The sequence below is a fragment of the Tamandua tetradactyla genome, chromosome 6 (genome assembly GCF_023851605.1).
Source record: "Tamandua tetradactyla isolate mTamTet1 chromosome 6, mTamTet1.pri, whole genome shotgun sequence".
Lineage (NCBI taxonomy): Eukaryota > Metazoa > Chordata > Mammalia > Pilosa > Myrmecophagidae > Tamandua > Tamandua tetradactyla.
In genome coordinates this window covers 31,405,048-31,418,345 of record NC_135332.1, presented here as the reverse complement: position 1 = coordinate 31,418,345, position 13,298 = coordinate 31,405,048, and the positions used below count along the sequence as shown (strand labels likewise).

The following is a 13,298-nucleotide window of genomic DNA, read 5'->3' as shown; positions in this document are numbered from 1 at the left end:
GACTTTGCCCCTGAAAATCTATCCCCGACTTCTAGGAGAGGACAGCCCTCTTTCTCTTGGCCTCCCCCCAGCCCCCGCTTTTCCTGTCTCTCACTTCTCTCTCTTCATCTCTCCTAGATGTTATCTCTCCCTTGTAGTTAACCTCTCCTGTCCCTCCGTGTGATTCCCTGTCTTCCTGTTTCCCGGCCCTGTTTCTCCTCTTTCTGTTAACCCCTGTCTCTCTCAGTTTCTCCATCCCGCTGGCTTCCCACTTCCCTTGTCTCTGGTTTCCTCCCGTATCTCCCTGGGTCTGGGTCTGGGTCTCACTGACTCCCTCGTCTGTCTCCCTCTTTCGCTGTCTCTGGTTCTAGTTGTCTCTTGGCTCCTCTTGGCCTTAAGGACAGATTCTTCCAGTCTCCCGATCCGGATGGAACTGGGATCTGGCCCAGAGGATCCCTCTCTCCGCCAAGCCCCTTCACTGGCTTGGAGGCAGGAATGGAGGGGTGAGGGCGCCTCGTCCCTCCCTCCCCTGCAGCTGGCCCTGGGCCCAGCCTGCCCTCTGCCAAGGGGTCCTACTCCAGTGAGGGCCAGAGCTTTACCCAGCAGCACCCACACGACTGCCTCTTTCGTGAGGTCCTTTCTGCCCTGGGCTTCCTGCTCCTGCCCGGACCCCACGGCAGCAGCACTCCAGGCCAGGGGCGCATCCCCCCAGCCCCCCGCCATCCTGCCCAGGCCCAGGACCCTGTAGAGGTATGGCCCCTGGGGGACAGGAAAACGGGGAGAGGAACATGGGTGAGCTCAGGGGCGGGGGATATCCTGGGGAGAGAATGGGGGTGTAGGGCTTGAAGGTGCTTGGGGGCAGATGTGGGGGCTCAGAAGGACTGAAGAGGTGAAGGGACCGGTACTCTGAGGGGGACAGGAGGAGGGAGAAGTAGCTGGCATTGCTCATTCTCACCCCCCACCCCCTGGCTGTTGGCACCCTCCTAGCCCAGATCTAGGGTTGCCAGACAAAACTCGGGAAGCCTATTTGAATTTCAGGTAAATAATAAATAATTTTTTTTAGTAAAGTATGTCTCATGCAATATTTGGGACACCCTTATGCTAAAACTTATTTAACATTTATCTGAAATTTAAATTTCACTGGATGTATTTTTATTTGCTACCCATGTCCCTAAAGTACCATAGAAACAGACATTTGAGAACGGCTACTCCATTCTCCCCTCCTCAGTGGAGAAAGTGGTGTTCCGAGCACTTGGCTCGTGGGGCACAGTCCAAAGGACCCCTGGAAACTACCTCTGGGTCCCCAGTTTTTGTGACACCAAAGTACCCCTCTATGTTCCTCCTTACAGATGGGGAGGGGGTGAGACATCTAGAGGGGGGTGGCCCCAGCTCAGGCCAAGATGCCTGTCTCCCCCATCCAAAGTGACCCCAGGGGGCCCGGCGTTCTTGTCGGTGAGGTCAGATGGGGGTGGAGACCCCATGGAGGCCCCAGAATGAGCAAGGGGTTGCTGTTCTATCTAGAGGAAGGAGAGCGGATGGTTCAAGTGGCTCCTGGACAGAGCCAACATCCTCTGTCCAGCACTTGTTCTGGCAACGGGAGGGAGGCTCGTGTGTGCACGCGTGCCTCGGGCCTGCAGGGACGCAGGGGCAGGGACATCCAGGGACCTCACGCCATCAGCGGGTCCCTCTAGATTCCAGGTCAAATTCCATCTGGGATTTCCCCAGAGCAGCAAAGTTGAAATGTCTTCATACCCACTTGCCACCCTCTCCAGGCCCATTCACTATAGAAAGAGCCAATTGTCCGCGCAGCCCACAGGGGCCCAGCTGGAAGGGCCCGAGGTCAGGCGGCCCAGGGCCTCCCTTCTCAGAGAAGGCAGCTGGAGCCCCGAGGGGCGGGAAGGCCAAGACGCACTCAGTGCTGGAGTCAGGACCAGCAGCCCGCGGGTCTCAAGGCCCACACCAGCGTGTACCAGAGGGGCACACATCTCAAAGGGGCGAGGAGTCCCTGTGGAGCCCCTGCCAGCAGGGAGGGCCACCTCACTGGGGGTTGGGGGTTGGGGGTTGGGGACTTGTCCAGACTGGCCTAGCCCAGCCCAGGGGGCCGGGTGCTGGGTGAGAGGGAAGAGCCCGGCTAAGCCCTACCCCGCCCCCCACTCCCAGCCCCACACTGAGGACACAGATTCTGGTCATGGGCCTGGGCTGGGATCTCTTTTCCAAGCCCAGCGCAAATCTGCCTGTAGGGGATTTGTGTTGTGCAGTCAGTGTGCCACTTACCATGGGGTGCTGCGTGACCTTACACAGCAAAGGAAACCTCTCTATACATCAGATTCGTTAGCTTCTGGTAGGGGTTATAGTGAGGGTGAGATAAGCTGCGTGGTGTCTACCGAGCAGCAGTGCTAAGTACATGCTGGCTGTTTTCATTCCCGACAGAGAAAAAGGGTCCAAAGCTCCTTCTCTCCATCTCACGTGGAGGCAGAGGGAGGTGCCAAGGAAGTAAGGGTCTGCCTCCCTCTGAGGCCTGCTCTCAGCCCCTCCCGGTGGGTCCCAGGAGTCCAGTTACCCCAGTTCCCCAGAGTGCCCACCCAGAAGCCCCCTCTGTTGCCCATCGCCTGCTCCGGGCCCCACCCTGAGGGCCAGCCGGAGAGTATGGGGCTGGTGTCCCACCTCGGGAAGCTGCCTGGGTGCTGACTGCTCCTTCCGAAGGGCCAGTGCGGGCGAATTGTGGTGGCGACCGGACTCCAAGACCTGGGACCGAGACCCCGGCGTGGGTGGCGGATCATGACTGAGCCCTTCTTTCTGCCCCCCCACTGCCCATGGGGCCCTGCCAGGTCTGCCTCCCAGAGTGCCCGCCTCTCCCCTCAGGCTGAGGGGCCTGGGAATATGCATTTCACAAGCAGCCCCTCCCTCCTCCTCCCCCGGCCCCATGCAGCATGGCCCGTGGAGCTTTCACAGCGGCCTCCAACTAGGCCTCTGGCTGGGCTCCCTTCTGCCCCCCTTGGGGGCATCACTCTTGCTCCCTCACCCCCAGAGACTCCCCACTTCCAAATGAATAAAGTCCACCCTCAGGCCGACTTCCAGGGTCCTTTGCAGTCCAGCCATGCTCTCCCAGGATGCGCGCCCTCTCCTTTCCATGATGTTCTTTAGCCGCACACCGTGTCCTCCCTGCTTCCATCTTTGCCTTTTCATGGGCAGTTCCCTCGTCTAGAACACCCCTCTCCAGACTCCTCTCCAAAACCTAACAAGTTCCTACCCATCCTTCAGAGCTCGGCTCAAATGCCACCTCCTCCAGAAAGCCTTCCTGGATTTGGATCTTCCTGGGAGAAGTGGTTGTCCCCTCCCCGCTCAGCCCACCCTGGCCTTTACTCCAAGCTTCCCTGTCAGCTCTTGGCCTGGTTCCCTTGAGGATGTATGCACATCCTAACATTCCCACCAGCCGGTGGAGGCTGGCCCAATTCTGATTCAGCTTTCATTTCCCCATGGCGCTTTATTCCAAGTAAACACTGGTTCTGTTGTTAGTGGTTAATGGCCTCCCCTGGGGCCAGACTTCTCCAAGAGGATAGGGGGATAGGGAATGGATTTCCAAAATCCCTGGTGGGGGGCTGTCTGTCACAGGTGGTGGCAGTTCGTGTTCCCACTGGCTGGCTGTCCGTCTCCACTGGCTGCATGGTTTGGGGAATCTACCTCTCCCCCCTTCTCATCCCCCAGGATTTGCTCACACTTGCCCACACCCCCCAAGCGAGTAAGATGGTTCCCTACGGATTGAGCAACTCCTAAGGGGAGTGTTGGGAGCGTGGCTTGGTTTACTCTCCGCGTTACAGGAGGAGGCGGGGAGAAGATTAGGTCACCATAGGAATTTTTGACCATGGGACAAGGGTCCGAATCCTTTCCAACATTCCTTTGGGAAGCAAAGCCCATCAGCCCCTCACCCGTTCTCGGGGCGATGGGCGTGGGGGTGGGGGAGACGACTCCTGTGGTTGACGCCAGGTCTGAGCTGCCTGTCTGTGGGTCGGGAAGGTGGAGGGAGGGCGTACCACCTGACAGCTGTGCAAGGACCTCGTACTGCTAAGGAGCAGTTGGAGAAGACCAGCTAATGCCCACTTTCCCCACAGCTTACTGGAGACAAAAATGGCCTTTGGGAGCATTAGCCTTCCAAACTGCAGGTTTCCAGGACACAGGCCAGGGATGGAGTAGGGGGAAGTGGGGGGGCGGGGGCGGGTTGTTGGGGGGCTTGGGGGGAGTTTGCACTGATGAGCTTTGGTAGGGGGGGCGGCTAAGCCAAGGCCAGGGTAGGGGCTTGAGAGAGCCCTGACCCGGTCTCCTTCTCTCCAAGGCAGCTTCCCCCCACCCCCACCCCTGTAGCCTCACTCCTGCTCCCACCATCACAGTCACTCTTTGAGATCGGACCCTGCACCCAGAGGGAAAAAAAGGAGTTTGGGATCCCCCAGAGATTCCTGCTGTCCAGTTCTGTTCCTGTAGGCCCCACGAAAGAGGGCTCTCCTGCATCCTGTTCATGGCTTCCTCTGACTCAGATCCAAATGTGACTGGGGGCTGTGGGTTGACTTGATAAGAAATTCCCAGTCCCAAAGAAGCTGGGGTTTCAGGGAGGCCAGTGGAAAGAGTATCCCCACTGTGGGCTGGGCATATGGAAGGGAGGGTCTCTAAATGTCTGGGCACTCAGACTAAAGTGGGGAGCAGGCGCAGCCCGGGACACCCCTAAAGCTGACCACTCTTGGGACCTGGGAGTTGAAGCAAAGAATGGGTGTGTGTGGCGGGGGGTGGGAGGGGGAAATGGGACGGGCAGAGGGCACATTCTTCCTCAAATCACAGCTCCTTTAAGCAGCCACATCATCTGGTTCCCAGCTGAGGACAGACTTGGCTCCGGTTGTGTGCGTGCACGCATGCGTGTCTGCTACGTGTGCATGCAAGGACACATGTGCACGTGTGTGTGCACTCCACCCAGCCCAGAACCGGGGCCGCCTTCCTGTGCGAAGGTGGCAGCCCCAACTCAACACCCCCAACTTCCCAGCTTCCTTATCTAGAGGCTGGGCTAGCCTTCCGGGGGCTGGTTTCAGGATTCCCCCTCACTGCAGTGGCCCTGTTAGCACCTCCTCCCTCCCTTGTTAGCGCCTCACAGCCCCTCTTCCTTCTTCGGCCCCTGCTACTCCCGGGAGAGAGGCCCCATGGCTTACAGCCCAGTTCTCGCCTTCTGACTCCACTTCAATTTCTGTTTTCCTAAGTTTCATTCTTTTCCCAACCCCCAAGCTCCCCTGCCCTCTCCATCCCTCCCTCTGTCCACGTGGAGGGGTCCTTTGCTGGACAAGGGAGTCTGAGGGCTGCAGTACGCCTCCCCACAATTGCACATATCCTCTTCCCAGGCTGAGACTCAGAGGCTGGGACCTCTCCTTCCCGCGGCTGGGAGGAGGAGGGGGCAAGATTGGAAGGGACCTCTCTAGTAGGAGCCCAACCTAAGCCCTGGTGCCAGCTGTGCCACCCTCCCAAGGCGACGTGTCACCTCTCCGTCCTTGGTTTCCTTCTCTGTGTCCAACCTTGGCCTGAGCTGCTGAGTGGGACAGGGTGGTCCTGTGCCTGGAGCCAGGCTGCCCAGCTGCCAGGGACGGCAGGTTTCCTCTACCAAAGGGCCCCTTCCCTACGGGCTTTGATGTGTCTGCGAGGTGAGTGGAGGATGTTTGGCTCCAGGGCCGGGTGCCAGGATAAACTCCTTCTGCCTGCTGGCCCGCACAGCTGCCTCCTCACCGCCTGGCTGGCCTGCCTCTCCCGGCCCTGGGCTTCGGTCTTCCTCAAGGCCAGTGCTACCCTGCCTGCCCACCAGGGTGGGCACGGAGTAGCTGCTGTCACTGCCACCAGGATGAGGCCCCATGGGCGAGGGACACCTGCCTGCTGGATGGCCAGGAGCCTGACTCAGGTGGGGGTGGAGGGTTGGCCCCAGCTGCTGGTAGGGGAGGGGGCGGGCTGGGATCATGGGGGCAGGGTATCCACGTGGAGCTGCCTGCATAGGCATCCGCTCTTCCAGATGTGTAGAGGTTCCAGATGTGGGACTGACTCAGCCTGGAACAAGGAAGGGTGGGCGGTCCTTTGGGGGGCTGGCGAACAGGGGGATATGAGGCCCTGAGCATCTGCCAGCTGCAGCTCCCTGTCCTTTAGAGCCCCCAGTCCCCGCCTCACCCCACCCCACCCCCAGAGGCGAGTAAAGTGGTAACTACTGGGAGCAGCCGAGATGCGCAGCCCTCAGTCTCCCACTGTGCAAGGAAGGGGAGAGGAGGGAACAAGACTCTAGGGCAAGGGGGTGGCTCAAGACACAAGAGAGAAAGGAAGAGGGTGGGAGGTTGCAGGGGGAGGGGCAGGCAGAGGATGGGGGAGGGAGGACAAAATGGGGAGGGACAGAGAGAAGCTCAGGACAGAAATGTTGAGCCCCCCCTCTGGGAGTGCAGTGCAGGCAGGAAGAGTGTAGGGTGCAAGGACTCTGTGCACGTGTGTGTAAGACCTGCTAGAGTGACGGTTACACATGGTGGGGGCTGGGGGTGACCACTGTGTATCTGACAAGGGTAAGCTGTGTTTGTGAGCTGGGTGTTGGAAGATTTTACGTGCTGGATGTGTGAGAGGCAGTGGAGACCAGTCTTTAATGGGATAGAGAGAGAATGTGGAGGCAGCGTATGTGTAATGGCTTGGCCCTTTGGGATGGTTGGCCAGGTGTGCCTTTGGGTGCTGAGGGGAGGCCCCTCGGGGTTGTGGAGTGGAAAGGCATCCAGGCACTCCAGACTGGGGCCTGAAGCTTCTTCCAGCTTCCCTGCTTCCTGGAGGGTTGGGTGCGTGTGTGGGGGCGGAATCCAGCATCCACTGAGCTGCCACAGGCTGGAATGAACACCTTTTGCAGACAGCTAGGAGGCCACTGGGCTTTGGGGGGCTGGCACCATGTGAGCTGTGGCGTGGCGAGCAGGCACGCTTCTGAACCAGGTTCCTCTCCGTCCACCACCCCTCCCCTAGCTCCGGGAAGCTGCGTCCTGGCCTCCTCTTTGGCCTCCAGGTGGGTCTGCTGGCAGGGCTGCCAGCCGCTCGCTGGAGAGCCCCACCTGTGCCAGCTGCCCATGCCAGGGTAAACAGGGCACTTAAGTGTCTGGGCCGGTGCCTGCCGCAGGCTGGGCACTGCCTTCCCCACAGGGCTCGGCTCCCGGCTGTGGCTTGGGTTGCCTCCCCAGCTAAGTGATGGGTCTGTGATGCCCTAGGCCCCGTAAACTGTTTTCTGGGAAGGCGGGGTGGGGTGGGGGGTGTCACAGGGACCCAATAAGCAGACAGGTAATCAAGTTTAATCTGGAGAGAATGCATCGCTCCCTCTTACGTGAACCGGTGGGGGTTGTGTGTGCCTCAACCCCCCCAGATGCAGGGATCCTTGCCCCTCTCAGGGAGCACATGCTGCACCCTCTATCACACATGCACGCACACACACACGTACACTCATGTACACACGCACACGCTGCATGCGTGATCACGTACACCAGCCCTCTCCTTCAGGTTTTTGGCATAGTTCTCAGCATCCGCTTTATGTGTGAACTCAAATACATGCCACCAGTGACTGGACTCTGTCAGCTCTCCTTGTGCCTTCCTGTTCCCTCCTTTCACAATTGAGGGGTGAAGCCCAGAGAGGTTAAGCCCCTGCCCTAAATCGCTGGCAGCATGGATGTGAACTTGTGCGTAGGCCGCGCAGCTCGGCTCTCCTCCCCAGACGCTGCCGTTCCAGATGCCACCGCCCTGGCTTGCCCAGTCCCTGGGCCACCTCAGTCCCACATCCTGCAACCCAGGCCTGGAAACCAGTTCCTCAGCTCTCCCAGCCTCCCCACCTCCTCTCCCCTCCCTCTCTTCAGCGTCTCCCCCTCTCCCCTGCTCCCCAAGCTGATTTCACTTGACAGAGGGCACTCGTCTCTCGGCCCTGTCTCTGGACTCCCCACGGCCCCCACGGCCATGCCCTGTGGAGAAGCCCCCGCCCCCAAGAGGGGCGGGATGGGGAGACCTGGGAAGAGGAGGGCACTGAGCGGGTACAGGCTGGACCTTTACGGAGCAAGCTTTGCTGAGGAGCGTTCAGGGCGCAGCAGGCTCCCAGGGGCCGGGCAGTGTGGGGCGGCAGGGATGGGGCATGGAGCAGGGGCCAGGCTGTCTGAGATAGAGGAGGGTGAGCTAGGGATAGAAGAGAGGAAGAGGAAGCCTGTAAATTCCTTAGCCGGGGCGATCAGGCTGCCCTGCCCTGCGAGGGGAGGCGCGCGAGCAGAACTTTCCTCCAGGGGCAGGCTCAGGGGGCGGGGATAAGAGTAGGGGGAGGAGCCAGCGGGCAGCCGGCAGCCGGCCAGGCCCACGGGTGCCACGCGGGAAGCGATGGGAGGCTGCCAAGCCTGGGGTGCAGAAGCAACCCCCTCCTCTGCCCTTCCCTCCATCTCCTTCCCTCTGTCTTTAACCAGTTCTGTTTCTTTTTCTCCCCTCTCTTTCAATGTTTTCCTGTGTCTACATCTCTCTCGGTTTCTGGCTCTTTTCTCTCTTTTCGTCTCTCCTTGCCTTTTCCTCTCCTTCCTGCCCACCACAGCCTGCCGCCCCTCCGCTCCCCGAGGCGAGCAGCCCCTGTACAGTATCTGGGATAAGGTTCCCAGAATGGAAGGTGGCTTTGCCCAGTGAGGGCCTTGGCCTGAGTCCGTTGTCTCAAAATAGCCATGTCCGGCTCCCCTCCCTTGCCCCATCCAGTCAGACCTTCCCCCTAGGACTCCCCTGGGCCTGGGGTCTGCAGAGCCAGAGCCCTTGCCAGGTGGCATGGGGGCGGGGGAGCACCCGTGTTCAGAAAGCCCCCTGCTGGCCTCTGCGGGGGAGGGGGGGGGGAGGAGTAAGGGTAGGGAGTGGTGGCAGCAGAGCTCTCTCTCTCACCCCAGAGGAGGCAGTGTTCTGGGAGGCTGGAGCGGGGTCCCCACCCTGGGTGACCAGGTGCCCGGTGTGCCCGGGTCAGCGCAGACCTATGCTGTGGGTGTGCCCGGAACGTGCCCCTTCCACTTCCCACGGTGTGCGGGTTTGGACTATAAATTATGTCCCCCCAGACCCAGTAGGAACCTGAGGGTCTTACAGCTTCCCAGCCCCCTCCTGCCTCCCAGGAAAGCCGAGTGGTCTGCGTGGGCCTCGCCTAAGGGCAGCAGGGCCAGACAGCAAAGAGGGGAGCCGGGCTGTATAGATCAGGCGTTCGGGGGGGAGGCCCCACTAGCACGGGGTCAGGTGCGGCTGCTTACTGGGAGGAGGAAGGAGAATTGTGGTTGCCTCCAGGCAGTGTGTAATTTAGGATTTATTTTGGGGCACTCTCCAGTTCCACGTGGGGTTGAGGCTAATTTAAGAGTTTAATGGGGATGGGGGTTTGGGGTGGGGAGGAGAGGGAAGCTCTTCCGGTTGGGCCTGACCGGAAAGGGGGGTCCTTCCTGAGACCTCAGCCTTGGGGTCCCTCCTTGGAGGCCTCCCAGCCCCTGAGAACTCTCCTTTAGCGGAAGGCAGTGGGTTGCAATCTCCGTCCTGTCCGGAGCCCCAGAACCCTTCAGACCCCTGGGCACGTGGGGCAGCAGTTGGGGGAAGCAGTGATGGCAGCGGTGGGAGGCAGTGGTCAGCACGTGGGGCTGCCAGAGAGGGCCCTGGGGAGGCTCCTTGGCTGGGGCAGCAGACCTTCCTGGGAGGTTCTGAGACACCTCAGCTGCTCCCAGGTGCACTGATTTCTGCCCTGCCCTGGAGCTGCTGGGCGCTCCCTAATGGAGGAGACACAGGCTCTGCCACAGGGAGCCCAACGTCTGGGGGGGGAAGACTCAAACTCAGTCACTCACTGCCTTATGTTTTAGTCGTTATTTGTTCAGTGTTTTGGAATCTGTGTCTCTTCCTGGAACTTAAATTCCATGAGAGCAGGGACTTTATTCTGTCCCTCACAGTATCTTCAGCACCTGCCTAACACAGCTGGGGAGCTCAATAAAATATTTGCCTAATGAATGAATGACTGCATTAGGAAAACCCTTAGTCAAGAGCCGAAAGTTGACAAAGTCCAAATCCTCCTCACTGGTATTTCAGAACCTTGTGATCTGGTCCATTCGCCTGGCAGCCTCCTACCTGCGCTGTCCCTACTCTGTGGAGCCAGAGCTGTTGGCTGCTGCCGGATGCCGAGCCCCCTTTCCCACCTCCCCACCTTTCCTTTCAACCTTCCCTCCTCCTGGAATTCCCTTTCTCCCATTGCCGCATGACCAAATCCTGCCAGTCTTTCAAGACCCTGCCTGCATAGAGTCACCTTCCCCATGAAGCCCACTTGGATCTCTCAGCTAGTGGTAAAAACCTCCAGAGCTCATTCTTTGGGCCTCTCCCCTCCCATGGGCCTGTTGGAGTCCATGCTTCTCTCTCCTTTAGGACGCAGGCCCCTTGCCTGGAGTTGTCCTGGAGCCTGGCATGCCATGTGGGCTCAGAGGAGTGGAAAGCCACCTGGGGGTCCAGGTTGTGGGGGCGCTTCTCTCTGCCCCAGCTTCTGGGAGTGCCGGGTGGGCCCGTGGTCATGTGATTCTGTAGTGTAAGGTGTATGTTGGTGGTTGTGGAGGGGTGATTTCAGGAGCCCAGTGGGGTGGGGATGGCATGAAGTTTCCTTGGTATCAAGCCTTCTGGTCCAACAGAAGAGGGTTCAGAGAGAAAGAGCAAGGTGAGATAGGGCATGAAGAAGAGAGAGGGGGCACTGAGGGTCAGAGAGGGGGTGGCACAGAAAGAGGGAAGAACCAGGGTCCTGAAAGGAAATGAGGGAGGGAAGAGAGAAGGAGATGGAAGCTCTGATGCAAGAGTCTGAGGGTCAGAGTGGTGGAGACTGAAGACTAGAAACTGGTGGAAAAGACAGGAGTGGGCTGCTGGGGAGAACTGAGCTGGCAGGGCCTCCGGGCTGGAGGAGAGGAGTGGGCCCCTCCTGGTTTGGCTGCTGAGTGCTTGGCATCTGGCCCATGCCCCTTTACTCTGTCACCACCCTCCCCATCCAATACCAGCTTCCCAGTGCCCGGCCTGCTTGGCCTTCTTGCCACAGGGCCCCGGGGAGGGACACCCAGGCCAGAGCAGACCCTGGCTCCTCCCCTGCACTCCCCAGTATTGAGAGAGCTGTGCCTTTTCTAGCTTCCACTTTCTCCCAGAGTCTGCGGACCACCCTAAGGCCCCATGGCCTGGGGACGGGAGGCCTTCAAGGAGTGAAGGGGCCATGGCAACTCCAGGGGCCCGGACCCACCTCCAACCTTTGGCGCTGTTGGAGGAAGGAGATGCTACCTCCCCGGAGCGGAGGTCTTCTCTGAGAATTTACTTTCCATCTCATCGATTCAGAGGCATTTTACTTCCATAATATGTTCTTGTATGTCTTACTATCAAAATAATGCTTTAAATCACTTACCATTGAAAACAAAAGGACACTCTGGGAAGATGAGACAAATGATCACGGCTGAGATGTCTTTGCCTCTATTCTTGGGTTATGGAAAGAGATTGGAGCAGCTCTGGGGCCCACCTAGGAAATGGGGTGGTGAGCCTGCCGGGCCTCGGCTGAGGACAGTGGTCACCATTACATGGAGCAATGGGTGTGAACCTAATGATGCACCCAAGGAACCGTCGGGCCGGGCTGGTGCCTGAAGGGGCCTGGACAAGCAGGAGGAGGCAGCTGGGCTGGGTACCCCCAGCCTAGCCCCCAACCTGGCTTCCTGGGAGCAGGCTGGGGGTCCAGGCAGCCCCTACCCCCTTCCAGGCTGAAGAAAAGGGTGAGCTCACCCGCTGGCCCAGGCGGAGGGAGCGGGTAGGAGACATAATTAAAATGCCAGAGGTTAGGAGGTGAAGTTACAATGGAAAGAATGAAGCCCCAGCACTGCCGCTTGCTGCCGCTGCTTGTCCCACCCCGCTCCCTCTGCCAAGCCCACATTTGATTTTTATTTCGGGAGCCGCCAGCACAGCACTTGGGAGGGAGCAGAGAAACCTCATTCCACTCGCCCTGCCACGTCTGGAGCTGGGGCCCCACACTGGGCAGGGGGCTCCTGGGACCCAGAGAAAGAGGAAGAGCCTTGCCTTCCCCCTCCCGCCCCCGCCCCAAGAACCAGCCATCCTCAGGGATCAGGCACAAGGGAGGGACAGTATGTGGGGCAGGGGGTGGGATCAGGAGGCAAGGAATGGAGACCAGAAGAAACAAAGCCTATTTCTCTCGCAGTTCTTCGTGGCCTTTGCCCCCTCATTTCACTCAATTGAGGCCCAGAAAGAGGGGAAAAAAACACCCAGTCTTTCGCTGGCTCCCCTTGCTCCAGCTGTTGCCCTAACTCTGATTCTGGGGGATTCCAGTGCCCACTGTTATGTATGTATATGTGGAAGGATTCTAACCCCAATTGACCTTGTATTGACTTTGTTCCCCATGATTTGCTGTGTGACCCGGAGGAAGTTACTGGCCCTCTCTGGACCTCAGTCTCTTCATCTGTGAAAGAGAGAGTTGTTAGGAGAAGCAGCTTTAAACTAGACTGGAGAGGTGTCCAGAGGCCTGTGCCCTTCCTCCCCAGGCTACCCTATCCTGGGCACTTCTCCCATCTGCCTCTCCAGAGACCGGGGAGGTAGGGACAGTTTTGTTCCCTGAAGAGCACTAGGCCCCCCTTTCTGCAGACAGGAGCCGCGGGGGCCAACTCACATTTTCCTGCTCTCGGCTTTCTTCGCTGCCCATAATGCACTCCAGATGGTTTCTCCATCGGAAAGCCGAGGCAGCAGATTCCAGAAGGAAAGTGGTTGGGCTCTTCTCTGGGCTCCTCTCTCCTTCAGGCTGGGAGAGGGGGCCAGGGCGAGGGACGGGGCGCGTCTGGAAAAATGGAGTGGGGGTGGCGCTGGCTGCACAAGAGGAGGGTGGGTGGAGGGGAAATTTCCCCAAGGCACCTCAACGCCAATTAAGGGGCTGGGGACAGCCGGGGAGAGCAAGGGCTATGCTACAGAGGCAGGGGCATGGACAGAAAGAGCTCATGGATTTCTTCTGGATTCCAGGAGCTGAGCTCAGGGCTCCGAGACCCTTGGGTGGAGAGGAGGAAGACCTCCCACTGTTTCCAGTGTTGGGGGAAAGGGTACAATCAAGAGCCAGACGCAACTGGCAACTGGGTTCAAATCCCGGTTCTGTCACTTACTGGCCCTGGAGTGAGGTGCTTAACCCACTGGAGCGTCAAGTTTCTCACCTGCAATGCTGACCTGGTTATGCAAGTGACAAGGTTTCTCATGGCCTCAGGTGTTCAGGAAATGCCTGGGGAACCCTGCTAACCCTGCACAGGGAGAAAGCCTTC

The 13,298-nt window shown here is 59.2% G+C and overlaps 1 long non-coding RNA gene across 1 annotated transcript; it reads right to left on the bottom strand.

Annotated features, from left to right (window-relative positions):
- Window positions 1-11,358: 11,358 nt before the first annotated feature.
- On the bottom strand, window positions 11,359-13,298 carry LOC143685931 (uncharacterized). Its single transcript, XR_013176796.1, has 3 exons — window positions 12,665-13,298; window positions 12,377-12,457; window positions 11,359-11,512 (listed from the first exon to the last, which is right to left on the bottom strand). It is a non-coding gene; the product is annotated as an uncharacterized LOC143685931 (long non-coding RNA).